The following is a 23278-nucleotide window of genomic DNA, read 5'->3' as shown; positions in this document are numbered from 1 at the left end:
TGAGAGGTTGTTATTTCAGCAGGATATGTCTTTATCTGTGTCTGACTTGATTTCAAAAGACATCGTGGTGTACAATTTTAATATTGAGGAATCAAAGAGCCATACACTTCTGTATACCACTGTATTGCAATTTCAATGCATGCATCCTCCCTGTAGGACAGCGCACATGTGGTATTGGTTAAATTTTACTTTGACATGTTGAAGGGCACAGGTGAGCCATAGGGGAGAATCACAATGTCAGAATGTTTGTTGACAGGTCTATGGAACAACATTTCAAAGCCCCTCACAATTTTACAGATACTATTGAGAAGGCATGTCTTTTGCCTGAGTCTTTTTGGTGTCCAAATCCAACTCTGAGTTGAGAGTTTAGCAATTGGTCGTGTACTTAATACAATTTTTTTTTGTTGTGGTAGATTGAGACAACCAGAAAACTTATTAGTTCATTTCAGCCAACTGTTAAGTTAAAAAAGGCACATTATTGTCGGTATTACTTCGCTTCAAGACTGAAACAGACGATCAAGGTGAATTTCCTTGCCTAAAATACATAGCGTTTTAACTTAATTAATTAGCAAAGTTCACTAAACTTTAAACATGTTTGCAATTATAAGTTACCTTTTTATTTCACTTATTAACATCACCTTTGTACAAAATTCTTTAGATAACAAGATAGCCAATTCTGGTGCACTCATGAACAGCTGTGAGAAGGTCAACAAATTGAATTAATAAGCTGAAGTGCTGATGTACCATTTTTGCTATTATTAACATAGCTTGCAAAATATTCAGCCAAAGCCTGAAGCTATGTGTAGAGAGCAACACAGTAGCACATCTCTGATGCAGAAGGTCGAAGTTTAACGATTAAGCACAAAACCCCAGGAACCAATCCCTTTTTATGTCTCCTTGTTCAAAGTAATTGCAGAAAACTACAATGTCAATGGAGAAAACTTCGTTTTTTTATTGTATTTTTTTTCTTTGATATTATCACTTCAAATCTACAGTTGGGACATTTTATGATATTTAAATTGTGTCTTTTTTGGCTTCCTTATATTACACCAAGTTTACATTCATTTTAATAATTTTTCTATTCACCCTCGAATTGAATTACTAGTCTTGACTATATTTTGTGCATATATCTTTACATAGTGATGTTTTGAGGAGTTTTGATAGGAGTCTCATTACATAAAAGCTTAACTGACCTACATAAGGAGAGAATGGTAAAAACATAGCAAAATTGGAGAGATGAAGCATGTTGCGAGGAATTTTACAACCTCAGACGATTACTAATTAGGACAGGTCCTCCAAATGCAGGACCAACTAATACTGGAGATACTCACAACATCAGAATTGCATGGCACAATCGTCTTAGTGGTTTAATTGCAAAAGAAAAACAACACTCTGGCTTTAATTAAAACGTTGTATTTTGTTACATTTGCTAGCCCTACGAGGTGTAATTACTCTTCATAACCACACTTGTCAAGATTTTAGATTATTGTAATTAACAGATCAATTTAAACCGGCTGCAGTGCAAAATGCAGGCACAGATACTGGCGAGGGTATGAATAAATTAAAATAAATGGATAGTAGTTTTAAATGATGCGGAGGTGCCGGTGTTGGATGGGGTGGACAAAGATAAATGTCACGCAACACCATGTAATAGTCCAACAGGTTTATTCAGAAGTACTAGCTTTCAGAGTGCTGCCCCTTCGTCGGGTAATGGTGGAGCAGGATCATAACACAAAGAATTTACAGCACAAGATCACAATATCATACAATTGAAATGATACATTGAACAAACCCAGAAATCTGTTAAGTCTTTCTTAAACTCGTGGCATTTTTTAAACTGGGCAATAATGTACACCGGAAGTAGGTTAATGGATATTTGGGACTCTGTGCCTGCATAGACATACCTAACAATAGTTTGGAAGACTTCATGTTCTCAGAAGATTAAAAGTATGTAGTTTTCTATGAGAGCACTGGTGTAGTCACATCTAGATTTGAGAAAAGTCCAATTGTGGACTTGATAGTAAATCACTTGAAACAACAGTTGAATCTGGCAAAGTTGTGAATTGGAAATAATTTGTTCTGGCGATGACATTAATTTGTTGTTGAAAGCTTATGTCAGATCAGTGCTAGAGATGATTACATGCAATACATTTAATGTCTTAGGTGAGGAAGAAGTATGTACTTTCGTCAAGTTGGCAGATGCCCCAAATATAAGGGAAATGTGAGAGATGTGCATGACAGAAAAAGTCTGCACAGGACTAGAGACACATTAAGCTAGCGGGCAAAAACTTGGCAGTTTGCATATCATGCGAGGAAATGTGAGTTCACTTACTTTGGCAGAAAGAATTGAAGAGCTAAACAAAGAAAAACTGTAGAAAGGTGTAGGTTTGGTTGTCTTCTTACATGAAAAGAGAGTGCATCATTTGTGTGGTTACTTATGCGAGTCAAAAATAAATAGAGACACAGTTTGGGAGCCTCTAAAACGCATTTCTAAAACAGCTCCCCCCAAATCCACCACAGTCCCGAAGAAGGGTCACACCTGAAACGCTGACGTCTCCACCTCCTGATGCTGCCTGACTTGTTTATTCTTCCAGCCTCCTGCCAGTCTACTTTGCTTTCACTGTTTGGTATGTATGTGGAAATTCCCTGCATATTCAACAGTTTTAGGCTGAATTTTACGCCAAGAATCAAGCCGATTTTGACATGGATTTCTGGTTGTCACAATAAACCAGGTTGATCCTCGAGTTTGATATTAATGTTGGATTTACAATATGTTACATTATGAAATTACAAAGTAGTGGAATAAAATTCCGATGCTGCTAAATATTCACAGTCCAGCAACGAGATCCTGCTTCAAGACCCTTAACCTATTTATCATCTAGCCCAATTAATATGACTGCATTATGTCACAAATTGGGGAGAATGTTTCATGAGACGAAAAATGGAATTTCAACTCTCCCAACAGCGTGCAGTCATCCGAACAGGAAATATTTAAGATCAGATGCATCTGTGACATGTTTGGAGACAAAGAGGTCAAGTTGTAACTGATGCCCATGAAGTTCTGTATCATTTACTTTTCGTGCTTTTATGACCCTCACTACTTCTTACAAGTGCTGTTCAATATGACGGATTATTCAGTTATCAGCTGAGGGATGGTATGGCATGAAGTACCATACAGGTTTTCACCAAGTGTACAGGAACAGCCACAGAAACTAGACCAGCCAGTCTCATATAGCCATACTTAAAAAACGCCATCAGACAAATAGCATAGAACATAGAACATAGAACAATACAGCGCAAAATCTTTTGGCCCTCGCTGTTTTGCTGAACTATGAACTGTGAACTAATCTAAGCCCATCCCTCAACACTATCCCATCATCATCCATGTGCTTACAAAAGGATTGTTTAAATCTCCCTACCACTTTCTGAGTAAATAACCTGCCCTTCACAACTGTCTTAAATCTATCACCCCTCAATTTGTAGCTATTCCCCCTTGTACAAGCTGACGTAATCATCCTAGCCAAAAAGGTTTCCACTGTCTACCCTATCGAATCTTCTGGTCATCTTGTGTGTCTGTATCAGATCTCCTCTTAGCCTTCGACTTTTCAATGAGAACAGACTCAAGTTTCTCAGCCTTTCCTCATAAGACCTTCTCTCCAGACAGGCAACGTCTTGGTAAATCTCCTCTGCACCTTTTGCAATGCTTCTACATCGTTTCTGAAATATGGCGACCAGAACTGTACGCAACATCCAAATCAGGCCGCACTAGCGTTTCACAGCATGACACTACAGCTCCAGAACTCAATACCTCTATCAATAAAACCCATCACACCGCATGCCTTCTTAACAGCACGATCAACGTGCGTGGCAACTTTCAGGGATCTATATACATGGACTCCAAGATCCCTCTGCACATCGACACTACCAAGATTCTTTCCATTGACCCAGTATTCTGCTTTCCTGTTACTCTTCCCAAAGTAAATCACCTCACAATTTTCTGCATTGACCTCCATTTGCTACCTTTCAGCCCAATTCTGCAGTTTATCCAAGTCCCCCTGCAACCTGCAACATTCTTCCACAGTCTCCGCTACTTTACTGTCATCTGCAAATTTACTAACCCATACAACTATGCCTGTGTCTAAGTCATTTGTAAAAAATGACAAACAACAGTGCTTCCAAAACAGATCCTTGTGGCTCACCACTAGCAACGGGACTCCAGGCAGATTAACCACCACCCGCTACCTTCTTACAGAAAGCCAGTTTCTAATCCAAACTTCGAAACCATCCTCAATTCCATGCCTCTGCATTTTCTCCAACAGTTTGCCATGTGGAACTTTATCAAGTGCTTTACTAACGTCCATGTACACCACGTAAACTGTCCTACACTTATCCACATGCCTGGTCACCTTCTCAAAAAACTCAATGAGATTTGTGAGACATAACTTGCCTTTGACAAAACCATGTTGACTGACTGCAATCAAATTGTTGCTTGCTCGATGACCATAAATCTTATCTCTTAACATCCTTTCCAAAACTTGTCCAAGAACAGATGTAAGTCTCACTGGTCTATAATTACCTGGGTCATCTCTACTGCCGTTTTTGAACAAGGGCACAACTTTCGCAATCCCCTAGTCCTGTGGTACTAAACCTGTAGACAATGACGACTCAAAGATCAAAGCCAAAGTGTCCAACGTCTTCTCTCTGGCTTCCCGGATAATCTGCGGATATATCCCATCTGGCCTAGAGACTAGTCTACTTTCACTCCTTCTAGAATTGATAACACCTCTTCCTTACAAATCTCGATCTTTTCTAGTCTAGTATCTCATATCTCATTCTTCTCCTCTGCAAAATTCTCCATTTCCTAAGCGAAAACCGATGAGAAATATTCGGTTAGCACCACTCCAATCTCCACAGGGTCCACTCACAACTTCATACTTCTGTCTTTGACTGGCCCTATTCCTACCCTAGTCATCCTTTTATTCTTCACGTACCTGAAGAAAGCTTTAAGGTTCTCCTTTATTCTAACTCCTAAAGACTACTCATATCCTCTATTTGCTCTTCTTAACTCTCTCTAAATCATTCCTAGCTAATCTGTAACTCTCCACCGCCTCATCAGAACCATCTCGTCTCATCATGACATAAGCCTCCTTCTCCCACTTAACAAGGGATGCAATTTCTGTAGCATACCACGGTTCCCTGACCTTATCACTTCCTCCCTGCCTGACGGTGACGTACCTATCAAGGACACGCAATATCTGTTCCTTAAGCCGACTCCACATTTCGATTGTCCCCTGCGTTTTGTTACCCCATCTGTGCATCCGACAACTTACCTAATCGCATTCTAATTGTCCTTCCCCCATCTGTAGCTTTGCCCTGTGGCATTTACCCATTCCTTTCCATCGTCAGACTAAAATTAATGCTATTATGGTCATTCTCCAAACTGCTTACCGACCACTAAATCAAACATCTGGCCTGGTTCATTACTGAGCACTGGATCCAGTGTAGCCTCCCCTCTTCTCGGCCCTACGGCATACTCTGTCAGAAAATCCTCCTGTCCACATTGGACAAAAACTGATCCATCTAACCTACTAGAGTTGTAGCATTTCCAGTCAATGTTGGGGAAGTTAAAGTTCCCCATATTGACCACTCTGTTCCTTTCACTCCTGCCCAGAATCATTTTGCTGATCCTCTCCTCCACGTCACTGGAACTCTGTGGAGGTATATAAAAGCTCCCAGCAAAGTGCTATTTCCTCTCCTGTTTCTCACCTCTACCCCTATACCTCAGTCATCGAATTCTCGTCAAATGTTTTTTCAGCTACCGTTACACTCTCCTTGACTAACAAAGTCGCATCTCCCCATTTTTTCCCGCCTTCACTTAATGAAAAATCTAAACCCTGGAACCTGTAACATCTATTTCTGATCCTGTTCTATCCATGTCTTCGAAATAGTCATAACATCGAAGTTCCAGGTACAATCTTACCTACCCTATTTTGGATACTTCTGGCGTTGATGTAGACACACTTCAAAACAGTTTGCTATCTGCCAGCATATTCCTGTGACCATGAAATCCTGTCCGTGCCCTCCCAACACTCATCCTCCTGTGCACTGCAACTACACCTGAGATTCCCACCCCCTGCTGAGCTAGTTTAAACCCATCTGAATAGCACCAGCAAATTTCTACCAAGGATATTAGTACCCTTCTGGTTCAAGTGAAGACTGTCCTGTTTGTAGAGATCCCACCTTCCCCAGAATGATCCCAGTTATCCATGGATCTGTAACCCTCCCTCCTGCACCATCGCTACAGCCATGTGTTCAGCTGATAGTTTTCCCCATTCCTTGCCTCGCTATCGCGTGGCACAGGTAACAAACCAGAGATAACATCTCTGTTCGTTCTATCTCTCAGCTTCCACTCTAGCTCCCTGAAATCTTGCAATTCTCCCCTATCTCTCTTTCTACTTATGCCATTGGTACGTACATAGACTATGACTTGGGGCTGATCATCCTATCTCTTCAGGACCCCAAAGACACCTGGGAGGCAACATACCAACAATGAGTCTCGTTCATTCCCAACAAACCTTCTATCTGACCCTCTAAGTATTTTGTCCCCAATGACTAAGCCTCCTCCTCCCCTCCTTCCCTTCTGTACAACAGGGACAAACTCTGTGCCAGAGACTTGCACCGCACTGCATGCCCATTGTTAGTCCATGCAGATCCAAGCAGATGGGCCTATCGCTAGTTTTGTTATTCCTTGCGTTAGCAACATAATACATTTTTTATAAAAAAATTGGTGACTCAGTGTTCTGCAGTTAAAATAGATTCTGTTAGCTATTGTATGAAAAAAAATCAATGCCTCCTCACTGTATATCATTCTGCTGTCACATCCGAAGCAATTTGTTTAAAGCCATGTTCTCCTGAGTGCAATTATAAACGTAATTAAGGACAGCATGACCCTTTTTAAAATAGCGATGCAGTCATTTTATGGTAACAAGTATTAATATTAACTTCTTAGCACTGCCCGAAAGAAGTACACAAACATTTTACCAAAGTGTTGTTCCTCTTTGTCACAGATAAAGGGCAGGGTGTCAACTCGGACTTTAATTAAACACATCTTTCTTTTATTTAACACTTTAGGTACTAATACGCATAATCATACATGTATTCACTGTAGCATTTACTTCTAACTTCGTCTAACTTAATTTGAACTTTAACTCCTTATATTTGAGTCCGCTTTACATTACTTTACCTTAACGCACATTTAACCCTAACTCTAACCTTAAATGGAGATGTTGGACTTGATACAAATACTAGACCAATTTGAGTGAAGTGACCAAATTTGCTCTCGGTGTAGATCTTGCCTTGTGGTACTTTGCCGTCCCTAAATATATAACTCCATGACATATGCTTCTCAAGTGGTCATCTCGAAGGCTCCTCCTGAGAAATCGTTTGTTCTGCTAACGTTTATCACAAAACGTGATATATTCCAGAAAAGTCTCTGACACTGAGTCAATGAATTGAACAAACCTGATAAGCCTGTTCGATCCCAGCCAATGGAGTTAACCATTAAACATACTCCAAATGTTTACCCCAAGACACATTCCATGCATAGTAATTTGGTGCCAGTAAGTCTATCAAATAATCACAATACCTGCCTTATCTGATCAACACAGGAAACTGAAGGTCACAGTTTCCAGAGCAGACTACAATATGTTTTGGCTGCATTTTAATCTGGATCAGATTAAAACTATCTTGACCAAATTTCCCAGCATTCGAGATTGTAGCTCTTTATCAGTATCATGGCCATTTCCACTGCAGGCCACCTGACCATGTTAGCCAAATTTTAAAAATTGAGTTAAATAACCCAACAGCAGAAGTCATGGTGAATGTTAACTACTTTCTCATAATCACCAATCCCGGTCTCTGGATTAGTAAATAACTAATATAAGTGCTGGCATGTGTCATATATTGATGAGTATAGGAAAGAGATAGTAGAGGAACTGTTACACGTATTTCATAATTTGTTATTAGTAAAGGTCGAGCTAAAGATCTGGGAGATAGCTAAAGTAATTTTAATATTCAGACAAGGGAAAATAATCCACGACTACATCTGCTTCTAGCAGAAAAATATCTGACAGCCAAGTTATCCGACTCTATAATTCAGAAATATTATGGTTGATCATAAGCTTCAACTTCATTTTCAAAGTCATTCCCCATTCACGTTATTTTTCTCAATGGTCATAATTTACCCATGGTACCACTGATAGGTTGCATATGAGGAAGAAAATAATTGCTAGTTAGAATCTTAGACATAAATGGAGAAAGGTGAGTGGAGGTTCAAATAGAGCATATCTAGGAGAAATAAAGCTAGATTCCCAACTGCTTGTGCAAGCCTGGGCAATCTGAATTGAAGGATCAATTTGATGAAGAAATTAAGGTTTCAATTTAAGAGAAATAAGATACACTGTGCCCACCATTTGCACAGATACCAAGAAAGTAATGAGACTACATCGTGGAAAAACGCATAACTTTTGAAGGCTTTTGAACTTGGAGGCATTACTGTTGTAAAATTGCAAAATGATGGTGAGATATAAAATAGACAAATCATATTAATCATAAGACAGGTCATTTTTGGCAGGTGAAAAAACTTGGATCATGAGGGAATAAATAAGATAAAGTCAACAATAGTCGAAGAGAGCCATAGGGTTACCCTCTCATTAGAAAGAGGCAATGGGAGATGAGTTTGCCCTGAGGCTCACCACATGATGGGTGAAGTGGAGAAGACAGGACGTTCATGGTAACCTCAACTAGTGTGGGAGTTGAATTCGTACTGCTGGCACCACAGTGCATTGTAAACAAAACGTCACCAATTGAACTTTTGAGGGAAACTATGAGCAATCATAGCCTCCATCTCTTTTCCACAGAGAAAATGTATAAGCCTTAGAAGACTGCACATACATGCACTAAAACGAGGAGGCAGGTATTTATCTTGTTGGACACAATTCCAGTTTCGAAAGCTAAGGGAATGATAATGGTTGGTGAGTGTGCTTTATTTTTAGAAATTCTTTGAACATCAGAAAGATTACTGAAGGTGGATTTTTTTTATCAAGTGTATACATGTAAATCACAAAAGTCATGTTAAGATGGCCGTTGACTGACTAATCGCTATTACTAGCATACAACATCGAGCATTTTACTGTAAAAAATAGGCATAATCTCTCTAAGTAAAAAGATTGTATTTCAGTCACATTCCATGGGGAGTTAGTTCGCACAGTTGGCTATACAGCTGGTTTTGTTAGCAACAGGATGGGTTAATTTCCCACATCAGTGTAGGTACCATGGAAGAGTCTCATTCTCAACCACTCTTCTTGGCTGACACGTGAAAACCCTGTATTTAAACTGCAATCAGTCATCTCTCTCTATCTTTCTGTCTCTAACAAAAGAGAGAGCCTTATGATGTTTTTCACACTATGCATGCCGGAAGCAGTATCAAACATGATTCTCAGTTAACATAAAACGGCTGGGGATTTTCAAAAATCTGAAGCAATAGTCTGATGTTCAAATGAAACTAAAAACTCACGGAAGGACTTAGTCCAGGGTAACAAGATTAAGACAACGCACAAAGGGTATTGTGAACCAAATACAATGACACTGCAGACAGAAGTAGTTGCAATTGCTTATCTAGATGAAATTAGGAAATGTATAGTCTCGACGTCCAGATCAGGCTGGATAAAGTCTGGTATCCGTCATGGGATGTTTGGGAACAGTCGGACCATGTACTCATCACGCATTTACATGACGTTGAGATCCCCAGGTAACTGTAGCCATGTATTGTATCATGGAATTTTAAGTCTACAGGTATTACAGGAAACAATTGCTCTCCTGTGGATATTCAGTCTCAGAAAGAGAATTCTTTCTGTTAACAGGGGATTACTGCAAAACCTAAGTCTAGAATGTGCTTGAACTGATGCATTCTAAACGCAAAAGGTTAAATCATAAAGGTGCTTGGAAAATGCCTTGAGATCATGGGATGAAGTAAAGCTGTCGATGGACTAATCTCACGTCACATAATTAACCTGTTTGGACGTATATATAAACAATTAATAATACAATTGCGGGTTAAAACCAGACGTCTAAAAAGTATATGCTTTGTTCAGTGGACAAATCCTTGAACTGTTCAGAGGCTTACTTCTAATTGGTTTAAAGCGATAAACACTTTGATGCTTTAAGCTAGCTTGGTTAACGAGTCATATTCATAGAGTCAAAGAATCGTACACCATGGAAAGAAACCCTTTGGTACAATTCTATCACGCCGACTAGGTGTCCTGAACTGATCCAATCCCATTTGTCAACATTTGGCCCATATGCCTCCAACCCCTTCCGATTGATGTACTCATCCAGATGCCTTTTAAATTTGGATATTGTACCTCCTCTTGCAGTTGATTTCACATATGCACACCTTCCTGGTGAAAACTTGGCTGGTACCAGTCCCATTTAATTAATTTCCCGCTCACCTTAAGCATATCCCCTCTAATGTTGGATTCCCATATGCTGGGAAGAAGACCTTGGATATTCAATATATCCATGCCCCTCATGATCTTATAAACATTGATAAAGCTAAGCCTTCGACCCTCCAGGATCAGCATTTTTTTTAAATTGCGAAAACTGTAAAGACAATTTTAAAGCAACATTGCTATATTTGAATCAATTTGCAGGCCTAAAATAAATATATAAATAGATAAATAAAGTGAGCTTGGAAATACAAATACTGATCTTATTTTGTAACTAAAGAGGGAGAAAAAACAGGTACGGGCAGACAGAGTGATTAAAACATGTAAAAATAACCTCACATATTACATTTATTTATTGTCCCCACACCCTTTTTTGCAACGTAGATCGTTGTCATCTGGTAATTTATTTTTTTCTTTTGAGAGATAGCAACAGTCATTAAAGATTAGAGCTTTACCCACGCAGCTTTGGCAGGCAGATTAGTCAGGATGAGGCCAAACATATTTCTCTCTCTTGGTGGTTCCCTCACCATCTGCCACAGGCACAGTCTAGCAGCTATGCCTTTTGGAGCCCGACCAGCCGGGTCCCTCATGATGCTATCGAGTTATCTTCTCGATGATGTTAAAGGACCGTAGCGAAGTTCACTCCTTCCTGCAAATGGTGTCCGACACGTAGTAGTGCCAATTTATCACCTGAATTATATGGCAGGTGGTGAGCACTGATTCCCGTAGTTATGCTATCTTGAGACATCATGGGACCCACCTTTAACGCTGAGTCTGAATGCGACTCCCTCCTGACTATATACCATTATAGAACCATTACTGTTTCCTGCTGACGGGAGAGGAGTTGTCCAAAGATCTTAGTGGTATTGTCTGTAATTATATCAAGTTGGTGTTTGTAAGATCTCAGGATGGAAGACTTCGCAGTTCAACGCAATTAAGAAAATACTGCTGCTGTTCCAACTGCCTAGGTGGATGCCAGGTGGTTTGCTCAGTTTCAACATTTTAGACGTTTAGTAGATCTGAATGGCTTTACGAGGGCAGTCAAAAGTCCAGCACATTACTGTGTCATCTGCAGTCACATGTCAGTCACAGAAGGTAAGAACAGCATATTACATTCCTCTAAAGATGCAAGTTAAAAAAAAGGTTTATTGTAATTAATGATTGTTTCCTGATCATCGTTAGATTTTTATTTCCAAGGCTTTAAAGGTTCAAATTCTAGCATCTTCCAAATTCTCAGACCACTACCTGAATTTCTACGTCACTAGTCCAGCAACAATACCACGATAATTTCTGACCATAATGTGCCAATACTTAAGTCTTTAATGACGTTCGTCATAAAATGCTACGCAGATTCTCCTGAGTCACGTTTTCATGTGCATGTTGAAACATAAAGACAAATAGAAGTATTGCGTACTTGCTTTTACTTGGATTGACTTATCTATTGAGGCATGAACGTATTACTGAAAGATAGAAGCACGACTAGTGGTAAACATAGAGCGTGGATTTGGTGTTACGTAATAAAAATGCACAGTTAACTTTCTGTAGAGATTTTAGATGTAAATGTTTTCATTCAACGGATTTGACACAACTGATGCAAAAGCTTTTAAGTGCTTGCAAAATGGTGAGGAATCTATATAATGTGTGTTTGGCAAGTAAGAAGGAAAAAGTTGTATGTAAAGTCAAGAGGCAACATATCGGTTGCACGAATAAGATTCAGAAATGCTTACATTTTCTGGGCATGATTGGAAATCCCAATTCATTAAGTTCATTGGAAGTATCATCCATCAAGAGACAAGTGGCCACTAACAGTACTTTACTGAAACTGAGGACAAAATAATTTAACGGAGTGACTATGTTGCCTGCCAAAGTATGAAACATTTCCGTTGGTACTATCTATATAACCAAATACAAATGTCAGTTTTGTGAAGACTCTGACATTGTGGAATTCTGAATTTTCCACACATAATTTTTGCTTGTGCTGCACCAATAAGGTGCAAACAATATTCTTCTGCAGTCCCACCTAGCAAGACTCTTTTCTCCGATCTAACAATCTTGTATTAAAATGAAATGATCAAAGAAGCTCCTCTTTTTAAAATTTAAACTGAATCTAGACTGGATGGCAATCATAGCTTAAAAATATGTTGCAGCATCAAAGGAGCAGGAGAATCGACGTTTCGGGCATAAACCCTTCTTCAGGAAGGCCTGAGGAAGCTGGAGAAATCTGCATTCATCTCTTTCTCCAGCTTCCTCATTTCCCCTCCCCCCACCTTATCTCAGTCCAAACCCTCGGACTCAGCACCGCCTTCTTAACCTGCAGTCTTCATCCCGACCTCTCTGCCCCCATCCCCTCTCCGGACTATCACCCTCACCTTAACCTCCTTCCTCCTATCGCATTCCTAACACCCTTCCCCCAAGTCCCTCCTCCCTACCTTTTATCTTAGCCTGCTTGGCACACCTTCTTCATTCCTGAGAAGGGTTTATGCCCGAAACGTCGATTCTCCTGCTCCTTGGATGCTGCATGACCTGCTGCACTTTTCCAGCAACACATGTTTGATCTCCAGCATCTGCAGTCCATATTTTCTCCTAGTTGTATCCTCTATCAATACTGCCATACACAGAAGCATCTGCGGCAAGTAGACTGGTGCCATCGTCAAACAGTCTTTTTTTTCTGTTTCCTGTTTCCTGATTTCCATTTATCTCACCACCCCTCGATTAAACAGCCTCATTGCTGATGAAGGGATTTTGCCCAAAACATTGATTCTGCTGTTCCTTTGATGCTGTCTGATCTACTATGCTTTTCCCCTGCCACAATCTGGACTCTAATCTCGAGCATCTGCATTCCTCACTTCCTCCACAGTGATTTTAACGTACTGTGCAGCCTCTTCCAAGGATTCCTACCTTTAATAAATGCTCCTCCTCTCCCTACAAATATTTCAGTGAGTCTCTCTCTCACACTGCAACCCCAAAGTCATCTCCTCTGCCCCGAAACTCTTCATCGTGAAACCGATTGGCAGCCCATTTATCTCACCACCCCGTTGACTCAGAGCCTCATTCCTGATTGAGGGTTTTTGTCTGAAACGTCGACATTCCTGCTGTTCTGATACTGCCTGACCTGCGATGCATTTCCAGCATCACACGGCTCGACACTATTCTCCAGCATCTGCAGTTTTACTGACTGTCTGTGTGGAGTTTGCACATTCTCCCAGTGTCTGTGGAGAGGGGAGGAGGGAGGTTTCCTCCAGGTGCTCCGGTTTCCTCCCACAGTCCAAAGATGTGCAGGTCAGGTAAATTGACCATGTTAAATTGTCCATAGTGTTAGGTGCATTAGTCAGAGTGAAATGGGTCTGGGTGGGTTACTCTTCGGAGGGACGATGTGGACTTGTTGTCTGATAGGCCTTTTTCCACATCAGAGGGAATCTAATCTAATATAATCTTCCACCTACATTCCTGTTTTGGTTCACTCATAACCTGCAGTAGATACTGTCTTGTTGCTACATCATAGAATCACACAGTACCTTCAGCCCACTGAGTCAACACCAACAAAAAAGGTAAATGAAATTACACGAGTTCAATTTTCCAGCACTATCTTTGAATGTTATGATATTTCAAGTGTTCATCCAAGTAATTTTTAGAAGTTGTAATGTTTTCCATGTTGACTACTCTCCCTCTTTGTGTGTTGCAGAATCTCACCGCCCTCTGAGTGAAAAATGTTTTCCTCAAATCCCTCCACCTTTCATATTAAAACAATGCTCCCTGATGATTAATCCTTGACTAGAAGGAAAATGCTGCTTGCTGTCGACCCTGTCGATTCCTCTCGTAATCTTATACACTAGGAGAAAGTGAGGACTGCAGATGCTGGAGAACAGAGTCAACAAGTGAAACTCTGGAAAAGCACAGCCAGTCGGGCAGCATCTGAAGAGCAGGAGATTCGGTGTTTCAAGCATAAGCTCTTCATCAAAAAGATCCTGATGAATAGCTTATGCTCGAAACGTCGGCTCTCCTGCTCCTGAGATGCTGCCTGACTGGCTGTGCTTTTCCAGCAGAATCTTATGCACCTCAATCAGGTCCACACTCAGCCTTCCCTGCTCTAAGAAAACCATTCTGAACTTATCCAGCCTCTCTTAATCGCTTAACTGTTCTGTCAAGGCATCATCCTCGCAAATCATCTGAGCATCTCCTCCAGTGCACTCACATACTTTGTATTATGCTGTGACCAGAACTGCGCACAATATTGTCGGTGTGGCCTAAACAAAGTTTTGTGCAGTTTCTCCAAAGCCCCCCTCCTCTAATGATCTATGTCCTGACTAATAAAGTCGCATGTCCCATTTGCCATCTTAACCGCGTTAATAACCAGTTCTGTCGCATTCAGGAATCTGTGGATAAGCACCAGAAAGACCTTTCTGTTTCTCTGAGCTTCCTGGTGTCCAGCTGCTCATTGATTACACCCTCTTCGTGTTACTTCTTCCAAAGTGCATCACCTGACAGATATTAGTGTTAAATTCCACCTGCCACGTGAATGTTCTTTAGTATTTGCTCAGTTCAGTCAATGGTTTTGTTGGCAATGCACTACAGATGATGGATATTAGCCGAACGGACATATGCTCTGTCCCAGCGGCCATTTTGTGGTGCAGTATTCGTGTCCCTATCTCTGTTACCAGAGAGCTGGGTTCAAGTCCAACTATCTCCAAAGGTGTTGAATAGCACCTCTGAGCAGAATGATTAGAAAAACCGTATAAATTACAAGAAACGTTTCTGTTTTGTCCCATGTCATGCTCTATATTTCATACAATTCATAGTCAACATATTGGTGCATTGATTCATCACTTGAAAGGTTTGTGATTGCTGAGCGAGTCACCTCGGGTGCACATGCAAATGAACAGCAGTTTTTCTTGTTCTTGTTTTATTTGTTACTGTGAGATGCAATGCATGCAGAATGTTGCGGCCAACTAGAGCGATTCTTTTCCCAATTGTCTGTCACTGGCAGGGCATTGCTACCAGTGGTACATAACATTGTTGGGTTGGTAACTGTGATACCCTGTGATATTTTCTGCAAGGTTATGACCTCATGAATATGACAACATTAGGTTCTGCTTGACCAGATTATGAGACAACTCTTGTGATGCAAGCCCACTGATGTTATTAGGTAAGACTTTGTAGGATGGACAGGCTTGGTTTATCACTGTTGTTGCCTCAGTCAATGTTGTGTGTTGAGGTTCATTCTTTCATATTATTTTCACACTCCAGAATTCTTTTCTGGACCTTTCAAGGGCTTAAATAGTCAATGATTATAGTCCAGATTTACTGGTGCCGAGGCAGTCATTATTCCAGTATAGGGGAGGGTTGCTCAAGGGAACCGTTCAGTATTCACTTTGCAACAAACTCCAAAGGAATTGTATGGGAATTGAAGACTTCAGTGAGCACTCCTTTGGGCTTGACAACCTGTCAATTTTCCATTTAACATGGAGAAGTTAGAAGGTTCAGTGAAATAAAGTAATGCACTCATGTGGAATTAGATTATTAGATAGATAACCTTACGTCTGAGTAACTATTTATCTGACCACATACTTTCTGTAAATACCTTCTATTACACAGTCCCCAGATACTTTGCATCCCCTAACCTTTGACGTGACAATCCTGGAACTAAAGATCATTGTAATCTCTCCCCATCCCACGCCCTCAGTACCGTCCCCCCAACACACCATACGTTCTGAACCCAACACAAATTCAACCACAGGCATATCTTCCTTTCACCCACTGAACATTCTTCACCTACTCCAGGAGCCAAACAACTTCTGCAATTCTGGACCTAATTCCAATTTCCGTTCAACTGACCCATCCACCAGATCCACCCCCATCACTAATCCCTCACTCTAGGTCCGACACCCGTGCCCCTCTATCCGATTTTCTCTGCTCCCAAGCTTCTTCCACATTGACCCACGGGCCCCAACTCAACAGCGCACTTTAGAATTAGAATTAAAATGAGACTTATTGCCGCATGTATTCTAACGAATTCAGTGAAAAGTGCGCTTGGAAGTACAAAGATGCCTAACTAAAGGATTTTAGCATTAAATTAGAGAGAGAAAAAAGAATTCAGCATTACAGCCCTTTGCGCCATCTTAGGTACAGGATACTGTACTGAGGAACAAAATATTAGGGACAAATTAAAAAGACAATGAAACAAAAAGTTCAGCATTCCAGTCTTTCGTGCAAACCGCGCCGGGCCTCGCCTCCAGGAAGCGGCGGGTCTCATCTCTAGTCTACGCCCAACTCAACCAGCGTCTGCATGTTCTCGCTGCTGCCTCGCGCTGTCGCCGGGGGAGCTCAGTTTTTACATTGGCTTCGCTCATAGCGTGCGATCTCGTTGCGCTTAGCTCCTTTGCGCCAGAGGAATGAGGGCTTCACAGAAAGTTGCTAGAATAAGGTAACAAAAAAAGAACTGGAAGGTGAAGAAAACCGGAGTAACAGAAAAGGCTTTGGCAGGATCGCGCATTCTGCGCTGCTATTCGACAGCCAGCTTCAAAACCTGAGTGGTAATTTGGGAGACGGGTAGAGGACATTCTTTAGCCATTCGCTGAACTCGAGCCCCCTTCTACTGCCGTGGACTCGACTAAATTTCCCTTGCTGTAGAATCGCTTCCTCCACAGTACCCAAGGGCTGATCTCCTGACCCTTTTTCCTTCAGATTCATCGACATGCTTCTCCCAATCCCTACCTTGTTTTCCCCCTTTGGACACAATTCGCTCGTCTTCTCCAAAGACGGAAACCGACCCACCCGCCTTCCTCACGTCGTCAGACACCCTATCCACTGGCAAACTCTGTTGTTTGTAGCTGGCATGCTACACAGCTGACATTCTACTTACATAGCCACCTAACACCTAGCCACCTAGCCCTCCAGATTTTCTACGTTTTAACTTCACACCTACCGCATTTACATACCGGTTGACAGTACTTACAAACTGCTTGCTGAAACGTTAAATTTCCTAATGCGGCGTGTAACTGTCGTGAAACAGGGGAGTTGCCTGCTTTTTTCAGACAATTCTACGCTGTGAAAGAACTGTTTGAATGGAAGTGCAGTTCCACGTTTCTGAAGGAGCCCTGATCAGAATCTCCTGTTAAAAATGTGGATTGTTCTCCCTCCTTAAAAAAAACGCCACGGCGTCGAAATTTGCATCAGATTGCCACTCCTCGGAAGTCCGTCGCGAAGTAAAACTTCCTCTCGCCTTGTTGTGCAATGCATGAGGTTCACGCAGCTAAATTGCTGAAAACGTTCCTGTGTTTCATTAAATAAACAAAGTCTTTCACTTCTGAACCCAATGTTATAGGATGCCAATCGTCATCACGCAGCATCTCGCCAAATATTGACCACAAGTTATGCGTGACAATTGCAAGTGTGAAGTAACTGCAGAGCAAGATCAACTGAATCAATTGCTCAGAATGTCAGTGCGTCTAGTTCTCTTGTGCCTGACTCTCCGTGGGATAATTTCTGCAGGTAAGTCTGTTTTGATTGCCCCAGATAACGTGTGAACTACTTCCGAAATAACAGCGTCACGAATTTGTTTTTATTTCCTCTCTATCTTTCCCAGTCTAGTGGCTCATAGGGCAGAAATCCCGGACTTAGGTCCGTTTTGGAAACATAGATTTCAATCTCAATACGTCGCCAGCAAAAGGCCACAGTCTATAACTACACAACTCCTGATCAATTATGGTTGAGCGGGAGATGTTCCCTCTCTTATCCCCTGCGATAAACGTATTGGAGTGCTTTCTAGGTTATGATAAAGCCGCATTTTTTGAACTTCAATGTGGAGTATCTGGTTCCGAACCAGTGGCAGGAATCAGCCGCCGTAAATCTCCACGCTAACTTATTTATTGGGGGTTAATTTTCACTTTTTCCTTGTGTCAGTTCCATTCTTTCTTAGTTCCCTGGGTGGTATCTAAAGTAATTAGCCTGTAATTGACTGTATTCTTGGCAGCTGCAGACCGCACTTCATTCAGAGTCACCCAAGTACCCAAAAGAAAGATTGTAACCAGAGGAGGCAATATAACCTGGGTGTGCAAATTCACGATCTCTCAGGATTTAGACTGCTTTACCGTGCGCTGGTGGAAACAGGGTGAATCTGAATACTTGCAAGACACTGGCGATGGCAGAAAACGATTTGGTCTGGAAACGAAGTGGTACCGCACCTTCCAGTTGCGGGATGCAACTATCCAAGACTCAGGAGTCTATCACTGTGCAGTGATGTGTCATGGAATCATTCGAGGAAATGGAACTGGGTCTCAGCTAATTGTTTATGGTAAGTGCAGAACAAAAGAACAGTCCAGTAGTGGGGAATACATCATCTTAAATGGGGATATTTTATGATAAAAACGCTACTTCGGCGTTTAATGTCTCACGTTTCAATAAATGAACTCTGCAGGTAAATTATACACCTTAGATATGATAGCTAATTTCTGGAACACGTTTCATGCAAGTGGTGGACATATTCAGCATATTCACGTTATTAGCCTATTTTCTAATGTAAATTATTTATATAAGCATAAGAGGTATAGTTAATAAGTTTGCAGATGACACCAAAATTGGAGGTGCAGTGGACAGCAAAAAAGTTAATCTCAGATTAGAACAGGATCGTGATCAGATGGACCAATGGTCTGAAAAGTTGAAGGTGAAGTTTAATTTAGGTAAATGCGAGGTGCTGCATTTTGGGAAAGCAAATCTTAGCAGGGCTTATGCACATAATGGTAAGGTGCTGGGGAGTGTTGCTGAACAAAGAGTCCTTGGAGTGCAGGTTCATAACTCCTTGAAAGTAGAGCTGCAGGTAGTTAGGATAGTGAAGAAGGCCTTTGGTATGCTTTCCTTTATTGTTCAGAGTACTGAGTGCAGGGGTTGTAAGGTCATGTTGCGGCTGTACAGGACGTTGGTTAGGCAGCGTTTGGAATGGTGCGTGCAATTCTGGTCTCCCCCCTATCGGAAAGATGCTGCGAAACTTGAAATGTTTCAGAAAAGACTTACAAGGAGTTGCCAGGGTTCAACGATTTGAGCTAGAGGGAGAAGTTGAACAGGCTGGGGCTGTTTTCCCTGGAGCATTGGAGGCTGAGGGGTGACCTTATAGATGTCCATAACATCATGAGGGGCATGGATAGGATAAATAATCAAAGTCTTTTCCCTGGGGTAGGTGAGTCCAGAACTAGAGGGAATAGGTTGAGGGTGAGAGGGCAAAGATATAAAAGAGACATAAGGGGCAGCCTTTTAACATAGAGTGTGTTACGTGTATGGAATGAGCTGCTAGAGGAAGTGGTGGAGGCAATTAAGGATGCAACATTTAAAAAAGCATCTGGATGTGCAGATGAATAGGAAGGGTTTGGAGTGATATTGTCCGGGAGGTGGCAGGTGGGACTAGATTGGGTTGAGATATCTGGTCGACATGGATGATTTTGACCAAAGGGTCTGTTTCCGTGCTGTACATCTCTATGATTCTATGACTTTATGACTCTCTGAATCTGTATATCGTTGTCACCTCAAAATACTAGGTTAAAACATACAGGAGGACTGTGTGGCGTAAATCTCTGCTCTTTATGTGAACATGTTTTTTCACCAGCTGTGACCTAGCTATCAAATTCATCTCATATGGACTAAGACTTTTGTTTTAACAGAAAATTCCTCTTTAATATCTATTTGTGCCTGAAATATTGAAGGACACAGGCGGCCTCCATGTTTCATTTACGTTTTTCAATTATGAAAAACAAGCATTAGCTGCCAATTACTGCCCTATGTCAGACTCAAGGTAAAACATACAGTCGAGAATGACACCAAATATAACAATTCCAGAGCGGAAGTGAAAAACATTGTATAAGAAGAAAAGAGATTGCCTGAAAAGAAACTTATCGTTAACATAAAAGGAAATTTCCAATCATTCTAAAGTTAGGCAAATAAAAATAAAAGTTTCATAGAAGAAAGGGTAAACAAGATTAAGGACCAGAAAGGGAATTTGCACTGGAGGTGGATGGAATACTTGAGATATTAATTTAAGTCATTTGCTTTTGTCTTCACCATGAAAAATGAACAACACAATACATTGTGAATAAGAAAGCAATCAACATACTATGATATTTTAAAATTGATGACAAGGTAGAAGTTAAGGACTCTCCCTGTGCCTCAAGGAGAAAAGATAAAAGCACAGGTTGATATACATCGAAGGTTACTATTGATATGAGAATAAATGTTGTGTGTTGATTGATAAAAAATTACGTATCTTCCTTGTACTCAGTTGGCGATCAAGATCTGGAGTTTCAAATATTGCATTCTTGTTCAAATAATGTCTGAAAACAGCTTAAATGCAAGATAGTCAATTTTTTAAAATGGTGTGTAGCTTCGAAGATCATTAATTCTAGACAAAATTAATAGTTACTCGAACAAGCACAGGGAATGGCAGATCAGTGGCAGATGGATGTCAATGCGAAGAATAATAACATTATTAATTTAGCTACATAGAACATGAAGAGAAGACAGAAAATTAAGAATATTGAGCCCAGTTTTATGCATAATTCTTGTGGAATGATGTGAGCATCTTTGGGAGAGTGCAGAAAAGATTCATGAGTATAGTTCCAGTGAGGACAGATATCAGGCATAAAGATAGACTGGAGACTTTACGGCTGTTTTGTCAGAAACAGAATGCTCAGATGAGATTTGATAAAGACTTTCAAAATCGTCAGATCTCTAGGCAAAATACGAGGGGACAAACATTTCTCATTTTTGGAGATATCGAAGACAAGGTGGTCAGATTTGCAATTGGTAAAATAAGCAGAAGTGATTGGAGAGCGTGTACGTGCAAGGAATATTTCAGTTCCGGAATGCATTGTCTGGCAGTGAAATGGAGACAACTTCAAAGGAACGTAAAAATTCGAATTGACAAAAGGCGATTTGGCATTTTAAGATATTTCTGATATTCAATATAATCAGAATGGATCTGATGATTGTTTCAATTGCACATCCCCACCTACTCAAATTAAATTTTACTTCCTTGTTAGTTAGGAAAATATTTACCTGTAACTTTAAAATATTTACGAATCTTCCTGTATCATTGGGGAAGAGAGCGTCATGACTCTCTGAGAAAATGTAATACTCTTTCACTCTATGGATTGCAAAAGCCACTGCTCTACAAACATTGTCTTCTAGTTAGTGTCTCTCACAAAAGATGGAGCGTCTTTTTTACACCCTCTTGTCAAATCCTCGCAGGGTTTTTTATATATCTCAAACAGATCATCTCCTGTTCTAAACTCCATTGGATACAGGCACGGCATCTCCTAAATTTCCTCAGAAAACGTCCTCATCCCAGGTAATAATAGAATGAACTTTCTCTAAGTTATTTGTAAACCACCTGTTCTTTCTTGAATCATAAAACAAAAATTACATGCATGAGATTGGACCTTATCAATGTTTTATACAAAAAAGCAGAATATTTCTACTTTTTTATTCTATTCCTCTTGCAATAAATGACAACATTCGACCTATTTTCCTTATAGAGTGATAGAGGCATACAAACCAAAAAAGGTCTCGCTGTATCAAACTGCTTTTGCCTGATTCATGCACCAGGACAACCATATCACGCAGAACTTGGGAAATCTCAACATCTTCCTTTTAAATCAAAATTCTTTTTAGATACCCTTTATACAAAAAAAGTACAAGCTTACATTTTTGCTGAATTGTATTCCAATTGCCAAATTTTGCTCAATGAATTTGATTATTCCTTTTTGAGCTCAAAATTTAAGTTTCATAATTTTTCTTCTGCCTACTGTATCTTTGCATTAACAGCAAGTTTTATAAGTATATGATTAGCTCCTGTGTCCAAATTATTGATGTAACACGTGCATTTTGTACAGAATTCTGATTCCAGTGATACTTAATTCAATACATGATCAGAACGTGAGAATGGTCCATTTCTGTCTTGCTGTCCCCTTCCTCTGATCTAAAGAGTCCCCTTTCCACGTTGTTATGTTATTCCCTGAAACAGAATTGTGCTTTGTACAATAATTTTTCATTTGGCACCATGTTCAATGCCTTCTGGAAATCTCAGTAAAGCACATCTACAGATACTCTCTTATTCACATTGGTTACAATTTTCTCATAAAATTGCTATACATTAGTCATACAGGATTTCCTTGAAAGACAAACACATTGGCTCTGCCTGATGGCACAGAGATTGCTGCATTCTCCATAAAAAAAATCACCATTTTCCCCATCATGGATTTGAAGCTAACTGACCACAGGTCCCATCTTCCAATCTCCTAATTTTCTTGGATAAACAAGAAAATTAGGAGATAGAAGGAGGAGCCTGTTGTCAGTTAACAATTCTACAACCTGATGAGACATTCTAGATTCCAAAGAATTTCAGTTAACAAAACTATACTGTCTACTATTTCATAAACCACTTTTGAAGTCCCTTGGATGAAATTGATTAAATCACGCAGAATTAAGATGATTTAGCTCTATCAATTTTCTCTATATCATTTCCTGAGTGAATGTAACTGCTTTAGGTTTCACCATGAACATGACCACCTCATTCACGATTAGTTCTGAGATTTTAATGATGTCTCTGCAGGGAAGATGACACAAAATGTGCACTCAATTCATCGACCACTTCATTATTAGAATAATTACCATAGACTTAATCTTTAAAAGACTAACGTTCATCTGATACCTATCCTTTACTAAATGCCTGTAAAAAAATCTTTCTATCTAGTTTTAAATTATGATGTATATATATTTTTTTAACTTTTCTT

The sequence above is a fragment of the Hemiscyllium ocellatum genome, chromosome 17 (assembly GCF_020745735.1).
Source record: "Hemiscyllium ocellatum isolate sHemOce1 chromosome 17, sHemOce1.pat.X.cur, whole genome shotgun sequence".
NCBI lineage: Eukaryota > Metazoa > Chordata > Chondrichthyes > Orectolobiformes > Hemiscylliidae > Hemiscyllium > Hemiscyllium ocellatum.
This window is presented reverse-complemented; position numbering follows the sequence as displayed.